This window comes from Papaver somniferum, chromosome 11 (genome assembly GCF_003573695.1).
Source record: "Papaver somniferum cultivar HN1 chromosome 11, ASM357369v1, whole genome shotgun sequence".
NCBI lineage: Eukaryota > Viridiplantae > Streptophyta > Magnoliopsida > Ranunculales > Papaveraceae > Papaver > Papaver somniferum.
Window position 1 is genome coordinate 41,353,845 of NC_039368.1, and position 19,935 is coordinate 41,373,779.

The window sequence follows — 19,935 nt, forward strand, 5'->3', positions numbered from 1 at the left end:
TTTTAGAAGTCCCAAATTCACAAATACTCGGTTTTGTTGTTCGTACTAACACCGACCGAAGACAAGTCTGAACCTAACAGTAAAATTTCACAGAAACAGATTCAAACCTTTTGTTTCTTAAATCCTCTAAACCTGACTCTGGATAACAAACTTGCACTATTTTCCAAAATCACTAATTGACTATGACTATCTGGTATCCTATATCACGAATTACTACATTTATACAAGTGATCCACAAATGACGAAAATATTTATTTTGCTTGCCCCTATCTGATGAGGCGAAACTAGAGTTTTAGAGGGTTCGTAATATGGAAACTGGTCAGAACCGCCTAAATGTTGGAATTTCAAATTAATTTTTTTATTCCTCTAACACGTACTCCTTGAGCCTAAAGTGAGTCCTTTCTTCTTCTGAAATGACGAGGGTACCAAGTACACCACAATTTTCGATGTCAACCTATATGACGCACACCTTATGTGAGTTAATATAGGCAGAGACTGTTAAGAAGATAACAACCACAAGATGTCTACTTGGTATATTGTATAAGTTTGAAACGAACCAACTATGGAATCAAACCAATTGCTTGATTAACCTACAAGTGTATTTACTTTAATTATAAAGACAAGCTAAATAATTCGGCAGTAAAGTAAATAACACGACACAAGATTTTGTTAACGAGGAAATCGCAAATAATCAAATCTTAGTTCGTATATCAGATTCAGATCCTGAAGAGAACCACCAAATGATAGGTCGTTGATCTTTACCACAATCAATAAGATATCTATGAAGATAAACAAGCTATGTTGGATTCAGTCAACTAACTGTGAACAAAGTATATCACAAAGATCAGAAACCAATCATAAATCTTACTGTCTTCAAATCATCAGTCTTCAGTGTACCTGCACAAATAACTTGATTCCCTTATGATCAATCATACACAAAAACATAGTCTGTTAACAACGAATGATCACAAGCCTATCTTCAAATCTAAAAACAGATCTGAACTTTGTTTATCCTTGATCTAGTACGGGTGACCTTATATCATAAGATAATGATCACAAAATAAACAAACTAGGTGAATATCAAGGTTAAACTACCGCTTGTCAATCAAATAAATAACTGAAAACTAAAATAACAATATGATTATAGTTTCCCCCAGACGGTACTTCTAGATGCTTCTTCATACCACAAAAGTCTTTAAATGAATCGGGCATAAGAGATTTCTCCTAATTAGGTTACTCTCCTCTCCAAGTGAGTATTACGAATAATACGACTAGTCGGCTTCCCACACTGACTACAAAATAACGTACGCGTGTTCTGTGATAAGTTTGTAAGAAGAAAAAAATTATTATTTATAGACCAAGGTAGATTTGACAAAAATGAATTTCCATAACCGAAAATATTCTCAAGATATGTAATAAACATCAATGTTCGGGTTTGTCTAATTCCAACCAATATCCAACTAATAAACGAAATCTCTCATGGATGACAAGTCAATATTATCCAGCATACAAGTATACTTTACTATATTTGTTAGAGCACTGCTTGGTCGAACTCGCAAGCGTTGATATCTCAAGATTGTTTGTCAATGTTAGTGATCAAAACTATAAGTCTTGATTTCTAGTCTACTTATAGATGTCTCGGACTAGGATAGATTGTGTAGATTGAACATTAGACTTCACGACAGTCATCAATTGAAGACGAATAACTACTAAGGAGATCTTGTGGAACTTCATCAACAAAAGGTATATGGATACTAAAACTCATCTATCACTTGGAAAGTATATTTCTACTCTATCTCCTATATTGAGACATAAATCCTGTTACGATATAGTTGTTTTCTATTATACATATTTGAGATTTCGTGTTCAGCTTAACTCGCTTACATATTTATCGGAATATGTGTTGGTAAGATTTCGCTTCAACCAAGTTCATCTTGATCATGTGAAAATCATCGAGTAACATCTTGCATGGTTTTTGGGATATAATCATTTGGTGTAGACTTGGAATGTTTCGTTATGATTATTTCAATAACTTGAAAATTGCTTTGATGTTAATAGTGTGTGAAAACGGCTATCGTCATCCTCTAAGAAAGTTTCAATGATTGAAATAAGAGTTTAAAATACTTAACCATCATTGTATTATAAACATATTGTGCATTCTTGCATGTATGTGATCCATGACCAGAACTTAAGTATGCATACCCGTATGCGTACTTCAAGTTGTGAAATTCCGTGTACCAAGTAGACATACTTGCGTAAGGTATAGGTTCGAGAATTTCTGTTGGGTTTTGTAAGTGTACTAAGTATGCGTACCCGTTTACATACTGGTGAACACAAACACAGACCGGCTACTTAAGCATGCGTACCCGTTTGCATACTTGAGTGGTTAAAGTTCTAAAATCGGTTGGCTCATGAACTAATAAATTTATATATTAAGGAATGCATTCTTGCAAACCGTGGCTATAATGTTTATGAATTGATTCGAGTGAATCATATCGATTTTGCTTCAACAATGTTCTTGTATACTTCTATGATAATATAGCAATTGAACAACTCTTTAACTAGTTTCATTTGAGTCATATGAACTAGTTATGGGTAAGATGAATAAGGTTGATATGAGAGTGTTCATATAGCTAACCTTGGTTAACTACGGTTGAGAAAACATGGTGCACACGTTTAGGTACGATTACTAAACCTAAATGAGGATACATTTCATTTGTGTATAACAAGCTAAGTTTGATCTAACAGTTGAAAGATATTAGCTTGAATCTAATCAGGTTTTCATCTAACGATGGATATTGAATGCTTTGTTACCAAGGTAACTTAGATTGCAAACCCTGATTTGAAAACTATATAAAGGAGAACTCTAGCAACTAGGAAAACTAATCCCCACACCTCCTGTGTGATACTAGTTGTATAAGCTAGATTTGATTCTCCTTTAACCTTAGATTTTTCACGAATCCCTGTAGGTTAACGACTTAAAGACTTCATTGGGATTGTGAAGCCAGACCCAACTATTTTCTTTGTAGTTGTGTGATCTGATCTTGTTGTTTCTATCGTATTTGAGTACTATCTTCTTTAAGATTGGCTCGAGATTTTGATTTAATTTCCGATAGGAAAGATAAAAAGTAGTCACAAACATCTTCGTCTCATCGTTTTTGATTCCACAATACCTTGTTTCGCTACCATACAATTAAGATTATTGTGAGGTGATTGATATTTCTAGGATGTTCTTAGGGAATATAAGTCTGATATATCAATTGGTTCATGTTCACCTTGATTTATCAAAATACGGAATAAAACTCGTAGGTATTTCTATGGGAGAAAGATTTATCTATTCCAATATACTTTTCTGTGTGAGACACATTTGTTTATCAAGTCTTCAATTTTAGGTCGTAGTAACTCTTGGTTGTGGGTGAGATCAGCTAGGGAATCAAGTGTGTAGTATCCTGCTGGGATCAGAGACTTTAGGAGCGCAACTGTACCTTGAATCAATATGAGATTGATTAGGGTTCAACTAAAGTCCAGTCCGAAGTTCATTGGTAGTAGGCTAGTATCTGTAGCGGCTTAATACAGTGTGGTGTTCAAATTTAGACTAGGTCCCGAGGTTTTTCTGCATTTACGGTTTCCTCGTTAACGAAACTTCTGGTGTCTGTGTTATTTCTTTTCCGCATTATATTTTGTTATATAATTGAAATATCACAGGTTGTGCGTTGAATCGATCAATTGGGAAATCCAACCTTTGGTTGTTGATTGAAATTGATTGATCCTTGAACATTGGTCTTTGGTACCGTTCAAGTTATTTCTCTTATATTCAGTCGGTCTCGCAAAATCCTATTTGCTGATTGCAGGTTGAATTGAGAGATAGAGATATAAAACTCTTTGATATATACTTTTCTCTAGATTGAGTCTAACTATCTAGTTGATTCTCTTGAAAGTATATTGAAGTTTGTCTATTCAGATTGCCAAACAAAATATTGGGTGTGGTTGTTATACCCCCATTTTTTCAATTGGTATCAGCGCAGGCAAACACATTAAAGACCTTATAAGTCTGTGTTTGTAGCGATCTGAATATGGACAGAAGTGCTATCTCCATAAACGTACCACCAGTCTTCGATGGCTCAAATTACTTATGGTGGAAAATTGCTATGTGTGCCTTTCTTCAAGCGCGTGATTTTCAATCATGGGTTTATATAGTTAATGGTTATAATCCTCCGATTGTTGTAGAAGGCGATGCAACTGTTCCAAAGGATATTGGTGCATACGAACCTGCCGAGATTCTTGCTGCAAAGAAAAATTCTGACGGGTTAAATGCTATCATTCATGCTATTATCCCATATCTTCAGCACCATGTGTCTACATGCACTCGGTCTAAATATGCTTGGGATATCTTAAAAACTGTATTTGAAGGGAATACCTGTGAAAAGGAAGATAGGATGCAAAACCTAAATTCTGATTGGGAAAACCTTCGATGGCAGATGAAGATTCATTGGGTTATTTAACCGTTGGTACCCAGCAAATGACCAACACCTAGGTTTAGTACCCAAAATTTCAATAATTAAGGGTTGGTACCTAGACCCGTCATTGACCGTCGGGTCAAGCCATGGACCAAACAAAGTTGTAATTTGTGTAACAGAATTAATGGTATTACATTATTGACCTTGTAAATTATAACAATCCCTAGAGTTATCCTAACAACATTTAAAGACACTACAATGTCGATGACTAGGTGATGCCTAGTGGTGACGAATCATGATTCAAATTGAGACGACTAGAATACAATGAACGACACTAAACTTTGATATTCAATTTGGTTGGTACTTCATTTCACCCTATACATAGTTGCCTCCATATTTTGGGTTAATGTTGCTACCGGAAAATCAGTTCCAAAACTGATGTTTCTGCCGTTCAAATATGTGAGAATCACTATGATTAATGAGTTTTCAGGGGTATGAGCAGGAAAGTTGGGTTTGCTGGAAACTCGAATTGTAAATGGGATTTGGACAGATTTGGGTGAGGTTTCTACTGAGAAAACAATGAAAACTCGTGGTGTTTACCGTTAATTTTAGTAAATGAATGAATGAGATTTAGAAATGTTTTAGAGTTTGTATAGGAGTATGATAGACGGGTTTTATTTGAATTCGAAATTGCAGGAATATTAAACTATAAAAAGAGCCAATTATACTAGCGGAAAATACAATTTCCTTCAGAAATTCTCGCCTACAACCTGTTCGTTAAAAATTCCTACTGAATTTTTTTAACCAATTCTCTCTCGGCATAAATAGCTCCTCACCCCAGACCATTCATAACCTGATTGATGTAATTCGAGACATAGATATTGAAAGATCATGTTATAACCCATTTCTAATCATCAAATTTCATCCAAGGTTCATTGTCTTGTTGATAATTTTGAACATGCATTTTCCTAGACAATACTTGGACCAGTTAAGATTGTACAACACCTGGGCGGTGATCACTTCAATATCTTTGATGCTGGCTTAAATTTTTCTTACCGTGTATTACCTGTAAGTTAAGGTTATTCGTGGGAGCTGAAAACACAAAAAAGTAGGTGAGTCTGAATAATAATCTAAGCAATAATAATTGGAAGCTAAAGGGGATTTTTCATGGGATTGATACAACAAAATGCTGCATATTGTATATATTCGTCTTATATGATAATCCAAAAAAATTAAGGAAAAAATATAATGGCAGAGAAGGAGAAACTGTAATGACAGAGAAGAAGATGACCGGAGAGGGAATATGGCTACATTTTTGGATAAATTAATTTTATCCATTCCTTTGTAACCGTTAGATGGAATTAAAAAAATGTTTGCACATGTTTTCTAAACGCACTTGTTAACGGTGATTTAACACCGTTAAGTAATTAATATTTATTAATAATTTTGATTATAAATGTAACGAGCTGTTTGGTCCATTGCTTGACCTGACGGTCAATGACGGATCTAGGTACCAACCCTTAATTATTGAAATGTTGGGTACCAAACTTAGGTGCTGGTCATTTGTTGGGTACCAACGGTTAAATAACCCAGATTCATTTGATAAGTTTAACCACAAAGTGTCTGAAATTTTTAATGCATCTTTTGCATTGGGTAAGACATTCCTGAAAAGGAAATTATGATGAAAATTCTCAGATCGCTGCCATCTAGATACGATTCTGAGAAGCATGCCATCGCTGAAGGAAATAACCTTGATACTCTTTCCAGAAATACTCTTGCTGAGAAACTAAAGATTTTCGATCTTGAACTATGTCAAAGAAAACAATTGCTAGCCAACTTTGTTGCTACATCTGATAAAAAGTATCGACGTCCTAAATTGATTGATTCAAGAGATGAGAATTTCTTTAATTAAACTCTTTCATTGTTTATACAACAGTTAAAAAAGACTCTCAGACAGAGTAAAAGAAAGATCATTCAATTAAAAACAGGGATATAATAGTTCAGAAAAACTATGGTAATAAAACTTGTTCCAAGTGCTATAGAAGTATCCATGATACTTCCAATAGTTCTGACGAGAATTTTAGTGAGATAACTAAAGCATGGTGGATACTCTTGATTACTTTTCCTGAGGAAAATATCTATGAAAATTCTCTTAACTTCCTTGATGATAATCATACGTGTCCTCCAAACATCCCTGATTATTCTATGATTTACAATCTTACTTCTCCAGAAAAGTTTCAACTGGAAAAGGAAGCCTTGATTAAAAAGATTGATGATCTGGAATGTCAATTGCGGAGTTTAAGACAAGAAATTACCGTCTCTCGCAATTATGATCCTACTGAGATACATCGAACCTCTTCGATTATATCTTCTAGGCATTTTCAGCAAGATATTCCTGAATCCATATCATTCTCAAGTCACTCTGATGATATAGAAAAATACAAGGACATACCAAATGGTTTAGTTCTTTTGTGTAGAAATCAGGATCATCGAGATACAATGTGCACAAGGTTTCAAGAAAATCTCTCCTCCGTTGAACCTTGTTTTCAGAAGATAAAAAGGAAGCCTCCCAATAATCCTTCATCTCTTTCAAAATATATTTCCAAAGTCATTGATAGTTTACGAAAATCAACAATCAAGGTTTTCAAAACTGTTTTAAAAAGGAAGAATAATGCACATAACTCTTCTCTTATGAAGACTCAACAGAAACAAGGAATAATAAATACTTCTTCCTCTCATAAGAAACCACCCAGTCCTGACTTGGATTGGATAAATTACAATTTGTAATAAGGATTAAGATGGTTCTTATTATTTTTCTCTCTTAGACGAGAACCATAATCTTCAAGAGGGTTGTGTGAATTATTTCTGTTGATTCTCTTGTGTGTCTCTGTTTTCTTTCTTTGTGGATCTTTTTGTTTATTGAGTCAAGAAATGTTTCTCTACTTAAACGGCTTTTTGTTTGTAAGACCTTCTCTTGGGGATAACCAAATTCTGTTAGGGTTTTGGTCAAAGGTATTTTTGGAAATTTATCCCATATCTTCCTTATTTTTAAGAAGAATATTTCTCCTAAGTGAGAGTATTTCGTTTATATATTCTATCATGTCCTCATCAAGTCTTTCAAGCAAAGAAAATGATGTCTGGACTGTTCTTTTTCCTTTTAAGAAGATTCGTTTTGACTCTTTTGATAGTGAGATGTCGTCTGACAAACGTGATTCCTCCCTTGTTGGGAATCCCTATGTCTCCCCTTTTGATAAGCTCTCTTTAACCATGAATCTCGTCTTGGAACAAGTAAGTGCCCTGAAGAGTGAACTTGAATCTTCCTTCAAAAGACTTGAAGAAAAGATGGATAATCTTGAATCGAGGATTGATCTAATCGAAATTGAGCTTGAAGAATATAAGGAATATAAGAAGAGTATTCAAGGTAAGTGAAATGATTTATGGGAGTTATTAATTTTCAATAATATTGTACAGGAAAATTCTCATAAGAATTTATTCTTGTGTTTTTAAAAAGGATAACTAGGGTTTGGAATAACCATTATTGTGAGTACACATAGCTATTGCCAACGTTTTCATCTTGCAATGTTTTTAGATTTATTTGTTTAAATTCTAAAAGTTTATTTGGAAGATGATTTTTGCAGTATTAATCTTTATGGTTTTATATATTGAAAATTATTATGGGATATATTGTTTACGTCCGTGAACCTTGACTGTCCCATACTTGTTCAAAATTTAGCTCTATTATATGTCAGTATGAAAGTATTTATAAAAGATAGAATGAACTTTTGACTACAAAAGTTAAGCCTTTTATGTCATTATGAAAATATTGATGGAAGAAAGGATGAACTTTTGTTTACAACAATTAAGTCTATTATATGTCATTGTGCAAATAGTGATGAAAAATAGAATGAATCTTTGATTATTCCGCAGTATCGGTCTTTCCCTGATCCACACATCTGTGTGCATATATTGTGTTGCTCTGTAAGTTCTCTTATGTTGAGCATGACCAATTGAATTGATCATTTTCCTTGTGGTTAATTCGATTAAGATTTTTGGATACAAATTCATATTCTTATGTGATTTGTTAATGTCCAAAAAAATCATTCTTTTCATGTAAAAGTAAGATCGCTCTTATTATTTTTTCAGGAATGACATTTTATGGGGGAGAGTTCTTAATTAAACTTGTGCTTAATTGCCAAATCTTTGTGGGGGGTGTGGCTATGGAATATTGTAGGGGTTATCTTGTATCTTTATAAACTCCTTGATGAGTGCATTTAGTTTCGGATATATGATTGCATCTAAACAAGTTGGATATATGCTTCTGTATTGGTCATGAAGTATCTCTATGAAAATTTCATGAGGATCCCACTAGTTTTCGTACCTTTACCAATTTATATTGAAAAAAGAGGAAACATTAATGGATTATATGCAGAAATAGGCCTGTTTTGGACCCTCACTTTCGTTTCTAGGCCTGTTTTTTATTTATTGCAAAACTAGGCAAGTTAAACGGATTCCATCCACTTTTATTATCTCGGTCAATTTATCGCATTGACTCGTCAATTTATCGTCAATTATTCATGCAGTGATATCTCATGGATGTGGTAAGATTACTGAAATGTCCTTCACACGTGTATGTCAGTCACATTAGATAAGATGTCCACGTGTCTCGATAAGATGTCCACGTGCCTCTATCTGGAAGCCTAATCTAACTAACACGACATCTCGAGGATTATTAAACGCCCATGATAGTACTTCATTGTTATTGTCGACAACGCGGGAAGGTGTAAGGAATAAGAGAAGACAGGGAGAGAGATCGATTCATTTAGTTTCTTCTTCTCTCTTGTTCTTCAGAGAGGGTTTTTAGTAGATAGAAAAATCAGTGAAACAGTGTTTTTTTAGTTGAGATTCGAAGAACAAATTGAAAAGATGCCAAGACTGAAGAAGCGTTCTATAGAGAGGTAAGAAAAAACCCTAATCTGTTGATTAATGTTCAAATTTGTTCTGCTGATAATTTTATAGGGTTTCTTAATTTCAAAAATGGGGTTTGCTGATAATGATTAGTTGAAATTGATTTCTAGGGTTTTTTATGGTTTGTGTGATAATTTATTTCTAGGGTTTTTATGGTTCTAGAATTTGTCTGAGATGGGTTTTCCATAATTTGTCTGATATATATTTTGTTGTTCTTAATTGTAGAAAGCAAGTGGTTCAAGAGGTTACAAATGAGGTTAAATAGGACATATTTCCAACCAGAGATATTAAGGAGAAGGATCTAATCAACACTGTTATGTGTTTTGAGTTTAAGGGTTTGTCCAGAGAAGATATGGGTATAAATCAGTTAAACTCTAGGATTAGTCCTATGTTGAGACTAACCTGTAGGGAACATTGGACCTTCTATGGTATGTTGATCCATGCCTACCATCAAACATCATTAATGATGTAGAGTTTTGGTTTTTCTGGGAAAATGCAATTGAAGATGAACATGGTTGGATTACATTGTATTTGCAAGTGATGCCACTAGATGAGAATGGTGAGATAGATGTATCTCAGGTTACTGCAGATTCACAGCCTCCTCCACCACAGATGACACCCAAAAAGAATGTGACTTCAAAGAAGCCAGTCTCTAAGACTCCACCTAAACCAGTTGGTTCTAGTGGTACATCACCCAAGATAGTAACAAAGAGATTTAGGGATGGCAAGACAGTAAGAAGAAGTCAAAGAATACTTAGGATCAAGAAGAAGAATCCTACTAAAGTATACATTGATTTAACTGATGATGAAGATGTTGATGATGAAGATGTTTATATTCCACAGTTTATTCAACAAACAAAAGCTAGTGTAGCTGAGAATAATCCTGTTTTGGAAGCTAGTGTAGCTGAACCTGAAGAATTGACTCAACACAGTAATGCTGGTGGAGCTGAACAAGTTAATGAGATACCTGGATTTTAGGAATATTTCAATCAAGACTTTTGGGTTCAAGCTACAACACAGGAAGAAGTGGTGGAAAATTTGTTTGCAATTGCCCAAGAGTACAAGAAAAATGATGAGTATGTCCTGCACTTGAAGAATGTAGAAGAAGATGAATGTAATCTTGATGATGAGTATGTCTTGGACAATATATCATACAAAGAAAATTAAGAGAAAGATATCAAGAGTTACAATAAGTTTTTACAAAAAGTTGAGAATGGGTATCTTTCAGATGGTACTGCAAGTGAGAGAAGTGATGATGGTGCAAGTGGTGATAAGGATGCTTCAAGTGATGGTGATGATGCTGAAAGTGATGGTGGTGATCCAAACTTTGGGAAGGTGGAGGTTGAGAATGACAAGGAAGGTAATTCATTGCTTCTGGGTTTTTTTTAACTTTGTTGGGTTTGATTTTAGATTTGTTTAGTACTAATGCCCTTGTCTTTGTGGTTTTGTAGAGGACCATTATGGCGACTTGGTCTCTGACAGAGAAGAAGAAGGTAAATTGTCATTTGTTTTGTAGTCTTTTGTTTTTCTTATTTTTTGTTTGTTTGTTAATGTTTGTTTGAAGTCTAACTGAATCATTTGTTTTTGGGAATTTGTATCAGAAATCAACAAGACTGATGGGCTTGAACTTATAGTATCAGAAAACAACAAGACTGATGGGACTAAATGTTCAAAGCCTCATGATAACACACAGTTTGAGGAAGACCATGCACAACATTTTAAGGAGGAGGAAGTCGAAGAGATGTTCCCTGAGGGAGTTACTTTTGAACAAGTGGATCCTTATAGCCTAGTGAAGGGAAGCAAGTTTGTCAGCAAGAAAGCATTCAAGAAGTATTTGAGAGCCTACTGTGTAAAGCATAAACATTAGGTTAAGTTTAGTGATTCAAACAACTATAAGATTAGGGTTAAGTGCATTCATAATCAGAAGACCAAGTGTCCTATGTTCATTTATGGAAGAGTTATGAAGGGTGAATGAACTACATTTACTCTGAGAAGTTGGAATCTAAAGCACACATGCAATGGAAATGTTAAAGGGGAGAACAGATGTGCAAATCCAACATTTTGTAGCTGATTGGTACATGGAAAGGTTGGAGACTCTTGGAAACAAAAACAACATCCCTGATCCCGAGTCATTGGCAAATGAGTTTAACAAAACAATGAAGGTGAACATTAAGTACCATACGGCCTGAAGAGTAAGAAATATTGTGTTGCAGAACCTTTATGGCAGCTATGAGGATCAGTACAAGAAAATTCCTGCATTCTGTGAAATGGTGAAGGTAACATTACTTTGTTGTAATGGTTAATGTTTGTATTTAGTTAGAGCAACATGACTTAATATTACAAATTATATGGCATTAACATTACTTTGTTGTAATTACAGGAAAAAATGCCTGGCAGTGTAGCTAGTTCCTCATATGAAAGCACAGACAACACATTCTTGTCAATGACACTCTGCTTCAAGCCTTCTATAGAAGGATTCTTGGATGGATGTAGGAAAATCATTGGATTGGATGCTTTCCATTTGTATGGGAAGTATGGTGGTGTGTTAATGGTTGCAACAGGTCTAGATGGTCAGAATGGTTTAGTTCCTCTTGGTATAATGGTGTGTAGGAATGAAACCATTGAGAACTGGAAGATATTTCTCAAAGACTTGAAAGCTATATTGGGTGAAGACTTTCATTTCACCATTATATCAGATAAGCATAAGGGGATTAGTGAAGCTTGTGACAAATACTTCTGCTTGGATGAGCAAAGATTATGTTTCAGGTAATGTTATACTATTGTTAATCTATTTCCTTTTTTAATATTTCCTAATAATATTCAATGACTAACTATTACTTGGCTACTTGGCAGACAATTGATGAAGTATTTCAAGTCATACAGCTTACACACTCATTTCTGAAATGCTTCCAAATGTTATAAGAAGAGACACTATCAGGTATGCTCATTTCTCAAAACAATATAATGTAATTACAAGTATTACAAACGTGAGTTTGATACTATTTATGTTTGTTTTTAGCAACACATGGATAAATTGTTTGCCGAGGATGATAAAGCTGCATTGTATCTCCTAGATCAAAAACCTGAATGCTGGTCTAGGTCTCATTTCTCAAATGATAGCAAGTGTGAGCACATTAACAATAATTTCTCAGAATCTTTCAACAACATGGCCAAGCCCTTCAGGGATAAGCCTATCATTACAGTTGGACAAATGTATGCTAGCCTGGTGATGGGTCTTTTCTTCAAGATGAGGAATGAATGTGAAAAGTGGCAGGATGGTCAGATAGTGCCAAAGGCAATGAAGCTGATTACAAAGATGCAGGACTTAAATCATCTGTTTGAGTTAACTGGACCTGTAAGGGGAAAGGTGTATGAGGTCAAGAGTGATCATGATGCTGTGTTTGTTGTGGATCTTCCCAAAAAGACATGTAGTTGTTTGCAGTGGCAGCTCAGGGGATTTCCCTGTTAACATGATGTATGTGCTTTAACACCTTTGAGACCAAACTGGGCTGAGTAAGTCACACTCTGTTTTCATTCTAGAGTTTCATTCCTATGTTTTGATTTGTTATGTTCCCTTTATTTTTCCTTGCTCAATCTTGTAAACTGATGATTTGTGGATCTGCTTGTCTGATTTCATGTTGTAGCTACTGTGACCCTGTGTACAGTGTGGAATATTACAAAAAGACCTATGCTCCAGAGTTTGAACCACTGTCAGCTGAAATTGACTGGGTAAGAGCATTAGTTTTATTAAAAATATATATATTGATTATTGTGCAATAAATATTTAATAATAACAAAGATTCTTTTAGGGTTTCATACATGCTTTATATAGTACACAACCTTTAAGGGTTTCATATCTTAACCAATATATTCTCTTTCTTTATTTGTGTAGAATATACTGGTAGAGTTCATTAATCCTCCTGTTATCATAAGGAAAACTGGAAGACCAGGGAAGAAGAGGATTCCTTCTTATGATGAAGCTGGAAGTGTGAAGAAAATGAGAAAGTGTAAGAAGTTTGGAGTTTATGGTCACTATGCAGTAACTTGTGGTGGTGGAGAGGTTGGAAAGAATCGAAAGGGAAACAAGCCTAGAACCTGTGTTGATGGCTCGACATCATATAATTATGTCCCTGAACCATCAAAAAGGAAGTACAACATAAAGAAACCAGTTGTTAGTGCTTCTGCAGGTGCATCTACTACTGCTAAGGATGGAATGAAGAACAACAACAGTTCCAAAACATGTGTTGGTGAATCTTCTAAACAAGGTGCTGCAAAATCAGGCCAAGGGAGTAAGAGAAAGGCTTCTTCTTAACCTGCTTTCAATCAGAATAACAAACATGTTGGATCTGTCAACAACAAAGTCACCTTCACAGTTGCAGATCCAAAGGGAAAGAAGAAGAAACCAAAGAAGTACATGAAAATCCGATTTTATGTTTGTGTTGGTCTCTTTTGTTTTTTTTTTTGTGACTGGATCTGAACAATATAGTTGATTTTGTGTTTCAATTTGGTTATCTTTTGTGAATGGATGAATGGATGCTTTTGTAAGACAACGCAAGTTCTGAAATTAAAATAAATTTATTATAAAATTGTTGCAGGCTACATTTTCAGATTTTTCTTAAATTCCTTGCATATTTTATACACTTTACCCTTCATTGTTTCTTTGATCTCAATGACAAGAGCATCTGAAGCCCATCTGAATGCATCACAGGATTTCTTCTTGCACACAAGGTATGCTATGTTGAAATTATGTTGATTTTTGCATATCTTCAGTTCTAATTGAGAGTTGCAGTGGTCTTTAAAGCATTTTTGAAGCTTCAGTGGACAGTTTGTAACACTGTGATTGTCTTCTCCACATGCAATACAACCATGAGATGATGGAAGCTTGATTGGAAGTGCTGAAAAATGGGAAAAAGCTTTAGAAAACCACTCAAAGTAGTTGCAGGTAGGATTCAAGCATTTCAAGAACAACTTTCCATTACTTACATCTGTTTTAGACCTCAACAAAGATCTTACTCCATTACAAGGTACATGTTTGCACCTTGAATAAACCCATGGAGATGCCTTTGTTTCATGATCTTCTTCCATTTCACACATTAAATACACTATCATACTACTTGAAGTACTTGCTTTGTCATTCATACCACCACCCTTTTTTTTCAGATCTGAAAATGAAGAGAAACATATTTATGTGGTTGTGGAGATGTTCATTTATGTACAAGATTTATGGAGAAGAAGATAAGAGTGCCACGTAAGCAGTGCCATGTACGCTGTGCCACGTACGCAGTGCCATGCATGCACTATGTGGTGCCGTATACATAGTCAACACACATCTGGTTGGGTCATAATAACCGATTCAAAGGACTTTTAGGTCTTTTTAGTTACAGCTAACGGTGCTAACTTTCCATCCATCACTTTGGTCAAAACTTGCTTCGTTTTGCAATAAATAAAAAAACAGGCCTAGTTTTGCAAACCATAAAAAAAAAACAGGCCTATTTTTATAAAAAGCCCAACATTAATATGTAGTTCACACTACAAATACATATGGTTTACGAATCATTATGTAAGGGTAGTGGTTTTCATGTTGAGATGAAGTATTGACTAAGGGGGAGTGATACATATCATCATGGTGTTGTTGTCAAAGTTGTGATACAATTGGACTTTGATGCTATATAATGATACTATGACACTGTATAACATTGGAGCAACTATTTTCTCATTTTTATTGCTACGAATCTTCAATAACTATGATGTTGAATTGAACATCGTTAGAATCATTGGAGTACTTGGAAGTGACGAAGATTTCGAGTAATGTTGAAGAACCAAGGAGATTAAGCATTTGGATGAAAAGCTGCAAAGTTTATTTATTTTGTAATCTGTATATATTGATAGTTTTGTTACTAAAATTGACAAAGGGGGGGATTGTTAGAGCACTGCTCGGTCGAACTCGCAAGCGTTTCTATCCAAGCTTGTTTGTCAATATTAGTGATCAAAACTATAAGTCTTGATTTCTAGTCTACTTATATATATCTCAGACTAGGATGGATTGTGTAGATTGAGCATTAGAATTCATGGCGTTCATCAATTGAAGATAAAGAACTACTAAGGAGAGTTTGTGGAACTTCATCAACAAAAGGTATGTGGAGAGTAAAACTCATCTATCACTTGGAAAGTCTATTTATACTTTATCTCCTATATTGAGACATAAGTCGTGTTACGATATAATTTTCTATTATACACATTTGAGATTTCGAGCTGAGTTTAACTCGCTTACATATTTCTCGGAATATGTGTTAGTAAGCTTTCGCTTCAACCAAGTTCATCTTGATCATGTGAAAATCTCCGAGTAACATTTTATATGGTTTGTGTGATACAATAATTTAGTGTAGACTTGGAATGTTTCGTTATGATTATTTCAATAACTTGAAAATTGCTTTGATGCTAATAGTGTGTGAAAACGGCTACTGTCATCTTCTAAGAAAGTTTCTATTATTGAAATAAGAGTTCAGAATACTTAACCATCATTGGATTATAAACATATTTTGCATGTATATGATCCATGACCGGAACTTAAGTATGCATACCCGTATGCGTACTTGAAGTTGTGAAATTCAGTGTGTCAAGTATACATACCGGTACGCATACTTGCGTAAAGTATAGGTCCGGGAATTTCTGCTGGGTTTTTAAAGTGTACTAAGTATGTGTAGCTGTCTGCATACTGACGAACACAAACCCAGACCGGGTACTTAAGTATGCGTACCCGTTTGCATACTTGAGTGGTTAAAGTTCTAAAATCGGTTGGCTCATGAACTAATACATTTACATATTAAGGAATGCATTCTTGCAAACAGTGGCTATAATGTTCATGAATCTATTCGAGTAAATCAAACCGATTTTGCTTCAATTGTGTTCTTGTATACTTCTATGAGAATATAGCAATTGAAAAACTCTTTAACTAGTTTCATTTGAGTCATTTGAACTTGTTATGGTTAAGATGAATAAGGTTGATATGAGAGTGTTAATATAGATAACCTTGGTTAACTACGGTTGAGCCAACATGGTATACACATTTAGGTACGGTTACTAAACCTAAATGAGGGTACATTTCATTTGTGTATAACAAGCTAAGTTCGATCTAACGGTTGAAAGATATTAGCTTGAATCTAATCAGGTTTTCATCTAACGGTGAATATTGAATACTTTGTTACCAAGGAAACTTAGATTGCAAACCCTGATTTGAAAATTATATAAAGGATAACTCTAGCAACTGGGAAAACTAATCCCCACACCTCCTGTGTGATACTAGTTGTATAAGCTAGAGTCGATTCTCCTTTAACCATAGGTTTTTCACGAAACCCTGTAGGTTAACGACTTAAAGACTTCATTGGAATTGTGAATCCAGACCCAACTATTTTCTCTGTAGTTGCATGATCTGATCTTGTTGTTTCTATCCTATTTGAGTACTATCTTCTTTAATATTGGCTCGAGATTTAATCTTCGATAGGTAAGATAAAAAGTAGTCACAAACATCTTCGTCTCATCGTTTGTGATTCCACAATATCTTGTTTCACTACCATACGATTAAGATTATTGTGAGGTGATTGATATTTCTAGGCTGTTCTTCGGGAATATAAGTCCAATATATCAATATGTTCTTGTTCACCTTGATTTATCAAAAGACGGAACAAAACTCGCATGTATTTATGTGGATGACATATTTATCTATTCCAATAGACTTTTCTATGTGAGACATATTTGTTTATCAAGTCTTCGACTTTGGGTCGTAGCAACTCTTGGTTGTGGGTGGGATTAGCTAAGGGAATCAAATGCGTAGTATCCTGTTGGGATCAGATACATAAGAAGCGCAACTGTACCTTGAATCAGTGTGAGATTGATTAGGGTTCAACTAAAGTCCAGTCCGAAGTTCATTGGAAGTAGGCTAGTGTCTGTAGCGGCTTAATACAGTGTGGTGTTCAAATCTAGACTAGGTCCCGGGGTTTTTCTGCATTTGTGTTTTCCTCGTTAACAAAACTTCTGGTGTCTATGTATTTTCTTTTCCGCATTATATTTTGTTATATAATTGAAATATCCCAGGTTGTGTGTTGAATCGATCAATTGGGAAATCCAACCTTTGGTTGTTGATTGAAATTGATTGATCCTTGAACATTGGTCTTTGGTACCGTTCAAGTTATGTCTCTTATATTCAATCGGTCTCGCAAATTACTATTTGCTGATTACAGGTTGAATTGAGAGATAGAGATATAAAACTCTTTGATATACTTTTCTCTAGATTGAGTCTAACTGTCTAGTTGATTCTCTTTGAAGTATATTGGAGTTTGTCTATCAGATTGCCAAACGAAATATTGAGTGTGGTTGTTAGACCCCTGCTTTTTTTTAATATTTTCCAAAAATACGTTTTACTTACTAGGAAAGTAAAGACATATAAACTCGAAAACCATAATAAAAGATTCTCAAATATTTCGGTTTGGGATCTCATCTTGAGTATCAACGAATATCTTTGAACAGTAAATAAATAAGACTTTAGCACATGTTCAAATACTCATAAAGTCGACATAGCGAACTTCCTAAATAATAACTCATATTCTGAAATCCATGTAAACCCAAAAGTGTATAAGAAAACCAGAAATACAATTGGTAGTTGGGATCGGTCCTGCTAGAGATCCCCAGGGTAGGGATCGGTCCTACTAGAGATCCCCAATAGAATCGGACTACTAATAATACTTTAGACCCCTTTCAACTAGTCTACTTCCTTAAACTCATTTAGTTAAACATAGTTTTCCAAGCATGAAGTCAACTCCGGGTTCATCACACAATCTAGTAACGGATTACAAAGATAATGTAATGTCACATATATGAGGTTCAAAAAATAAGCGTTATACTGCGTGTTCTCATATACTAACACAACTTGTACATTCTTCCTTGACACTTTCATCATAATATAGTGATCAAATCACCAGTACTATAGATTCATATATATATAACTTCCCATGTTATGCTTTCAATATAAACGACCTGAAGACAACGTAGATATAAATGAAAGCGAGTCGAGTCTTGTATTACTAGCCTTGAACAAAAGGATGATGTGTTCGTTGATGTCGATATCAGGTTATTCAAAGTAACACGAGTTTGTCTCAATATTTCTAGACTTCCTAGTCTAACCAAACGAAGTTTACCCCGGTAATCTAATCAAGCAACCAAATTTTAGAACTAAAATATGATAACCATACTTGATATACCAACGTTTAGTGGGTTCAACCGAGTAATGTTCTAACATCTTCCATTATCTATTCATTGTGAAGGTACCTATAGAACTAAAAGCAATGCAAATAATAAAAGATTTGCCTTAAAATTAACAAATAAAGCATGAAAATATAATAATAACGTGCAAATTATACACTTATGAATAATAATAGAGTCATTTTTAACATAAAGTGGAAATAAACAATTAATTTTTTTTTCTTTTTAAATCTTGTCTTGATTACAATCTGTTCATCATTAACTTTGAGAGACACGATTCTATTATATTTTTTATTTGCATTACAGCTATATAAATATTTTCTACTATGTTTCAATAAATCCCCAATACTCTAGAATTACAATTTGTTGGAGCACTACTCGGTTTAACCCACAAGTTTTGCTATCTGAAGATTGTTGTCAATGTTAGTTGATCAAAACTATATCTTAATTTCTAGTCTACTAAGTGAAGTCTCGGACTAGGTATAAAAGTTGGGAGTTGAGTATCAAACATCACCCTCGAAGACTGAAGATCGACGAAGATATTTGGAGAAATTTATCAACAAGGTATATATGTGAAGACTGAATCATTCTATTTACTAACATGCATCATCATTCTATCTATTTGAGACTATGTCGTATGACTTCTAATAGCTTACTTGAATATCCTTACACTTTTAAATTCTTATATTTAAACTAATAGAAGTACTATACACGTAGTAACAATCAACTCTCAACGTCTTGGATAATCCTTGTGTAGCTTAGAAACAAATAAAAAAGAAAACCCTAAAATCAACAAACAATTCATTTTCTGCAACAAAAAAACAAAAAAACAAAAAAAAAATCCACGAACATCATTAATAGATATACTACCCTCTTTTTTTTTTTTGATCATCAAGAGAAAATATCATCCATCACTGAACCTCATTCTTACATTTTTGCTTTTGGAGTTTAAAAATGATGTTTGGAATGATTAACAATTAAGTTAGACTAATTTACAGTTAGGGTTTGAAAATCATTTTTTTTTAATTTAACATACGGTTGGAAATCTTCAACTTTCCCAACCGTAACTACCATATAAGTTTGGGACTCCCAACCGTAAAAAACCCCAGGTTAAAATAGTCCCAACCATAAAAAAAACTCAGGTTAAAATACTGTTAGGAAAACCAATATTTCCCAACAATATAATTATATTACGGTTAGGAAAACCAATATTTCTCAACAGTAAGTAATTCTGAAAAATCCCTAATTTGATTAAATT